The 2,287-nt window shown below is 62.7% G+C and overlaps 1 pseudogene; it reads left to right on the top strand.

Moving 5' to 3' along the window:
• Positions 1-1,336: 1,336 nt before the first annotated feature.
• Positions 1,337-1,879, top strand: LOC144255145 (protein tyrosine phosphatase type IVA 2 pseudogene; annotated as a pseudogene).
• Positions 1,880-2,287: the final 408 nt, after the last annotated feature.

The following is a 2,287-nucleotide window of genomic DNA, read 5'->3' as shown; positions in this document are numbered from 1 at the left end:
GCGGCACGATCAGCCGGGCTGTAACCGTCGTCTGTCCGCCAGCGGCTAGAGCGGCAGCAGCGGTTGGGCACGGCGAGAGGCAACACCACAGGGCAGCGGCAGGAGGCGGCGGCAGGCGGCGGCAGGCGGCGGCGGCAGGGGCCGGCGGCAGGCGGCGGCAGGCGGCGGCGGCGGCAGGCGGCGGCGGCGGCAGGCGGCGGCGGCGGCAGGGGCCGGCGGCGGCAGGCGGGGGCCGGCGGCGGCAGGAGGAGGCAGGCGGCGGCAGGCGGCGGCAGGTGGTGGCAGGAGGCGGCAGGTGGCGGCGGCGGCGACAGGCGGGGCAGCAGGCGGCGGCGGCGGCAGGCGGCGGCAGGCGGCGGCAGGCGGCGGCGGCAGGCGGCGGCGGCGGCAGGCGGCGGCGGCGGCGGCGGCAGGCGGCAGCAGGGGCCGGCGGCAGGCGGCGGCGGCGGCGGCAGGCGGCGGCGTCAGGCAGGGGCAGGCGGTGGCAGGAGGAGGCAGGCGGCGGCAGGTGGCGGCAGGAGGCGGCAGGAGGCGGCAGGTGGCGGCGGCGGCAGGTGGCGGCGGCAGGTGGCGGCGGCAGGCGGCGGCGGCGGCAGGCGGCAGGCGGCGGCGGCGGCAGGCGGCGGCGGCGGCGGCAGGCGGCGGCGGTAGGCGGCGGCGGCAGGCGGCGGCGGCAGGCGGGGAGGCAGGCGGCGGCAGGAGGCGGCAGGCGGGGGCAGGCGGCGGCAGGAGGCGGCAGGTGGCAGAAGGAGGCGGCAGGAGGCGGCAGGAGGCGGCAGGTGGCGGCGGCGGCAGGTGGCGGCGGCGGCAGGTGGCGGCGGCGGCAGGTGGCGGCGGCGGCAGGAGGCGGCAGGAGGCGGCAGGTGGCGGCAGGAGGCGGCAGGTGGCGGCAGGAGGCGGCAGGTGGCGGCAGGCGGCCGCAGGCGGGGTGGCAGGCGGTGGCGGCGGTGGCGGCGGCAGGCAGCGGCAGGCGGCCGCAGGCGGGGTGGCAGGCGGTGGCGGCGGTGGCGGCGGCAGGCGGGGCGGCAGGTGGCAGCGGCGGTGGCAGCGGCAGCGGCAGGCGGCGGCGGCGGCAGGAGATGTAGCAGCAAGACGGACTCGTGGACACGCACCGCCGCCGAGGTGACCGAGGAGAGAGGCGCCTCCTCGCTCCCGCTGCTGGCGGACTTCAATGCCCAGTCCCCAGCTCGCCAGCGAACTTAAGAAGTATGTCAAGTGTATAAATGTACATTTCCCAGAGATCTTGCTCTCGCTGTGTTATAATTGGAAGCACAGCCTGATGTTGTTGTGAAACCAAGGTATGCTTCCTGTTGTGTGTGTGAGTTGTACAGGTGTGATGTCAAGAATAAATGAAACTTGGCCAAAAAAGAAAAAGAAAAAGTATGGAGTGACAACTTTGGTTCGAGTTTGGGATGCTACATATGATTAAGCTCCAGTCAAAAAAGAAGGAATCTACCTTCTAGATTGGCCATTTGATGATGGAGCTCCACCCCCTAATCAGGTAGTAGATGATTGGCTGAACTTGTTAAAAACCAAATTCCCGTGAAGAGCCGGGTTGCTATGTGGCAGTGCATTGTGTTGCAGGATTGGGAAGGGCACCTGTGCTGGTTGCACTTGCTTTGATTGAATGTGGAATGAAGTATGAAGATGCAGTTCAGTTTATAAGAAAAAAAAGAAGGGGAGCATTCAATTCCAAACAGCTGCTTGGAGAAATATCGACCTAAGATGCGATTACGCTTCAGAGATACCAATGGGCATTGCTGTATTCAGTAGAAAGAAATACAAACGAAGGCTTATGTGATTGTGGCATTTAGAGGGAACTCTTGGTACCTGGAAATGTGAATCTGGAATTTACCTGTGTCATCGAAATAGTGTTGGATTCAGTAATCCTCAACCACTCTTCTTAACAATTAGGAAAAAGTAAACAAATAAGAAATCCCTCTATAACGTGAATAAAATGTTTAAGAAAAGAAAAAAGGGATTAAGTCAGTGAAGGATGATTTTCTCCTGGTTTTGGAGTTTTAATTTCTGCCAGGATCGAATTATTTTAATATCTCCTGTCTTTTTAAACTTTTTTCAGAATAGGTCTCTTAAGGAAAACCAGCAGAATATTAGCCTGTGCGAACCAGCTGTTTGGGGAGCACATCTTTCATTATGCTTGGCACATAGATTTCCCTGTGGTGGGATATTTGGGAGGAGGAAAGAGGTGCATTTTCCCCCTCTTCTTTGTTTTCTCTTATCCCCTCCTTTCCCCTGATACACACTGTAGATGGACTAGGAGAAGCCC

Source organism: Urocitellus parryii, chromosome 5 (genome assembly GCF_045843805.1).
Source record: "Urocitellus parryii isolate mUroPar1 chromosome 5, mUroPar1.hap1, whole genome shotgun sequence".
Classification (NCBI taxonomy): Eukaryota; Metazoa; Chordata; class Mammalia; order Rodentia; family Sciuridae; genus Urocitellus; species Urocitellus parryii.
The sequence above is the reverse complement of the archived record's forward strand: the minus strand, read 5'-3'. Positions and strand labels throughout refer to the sequence as shown.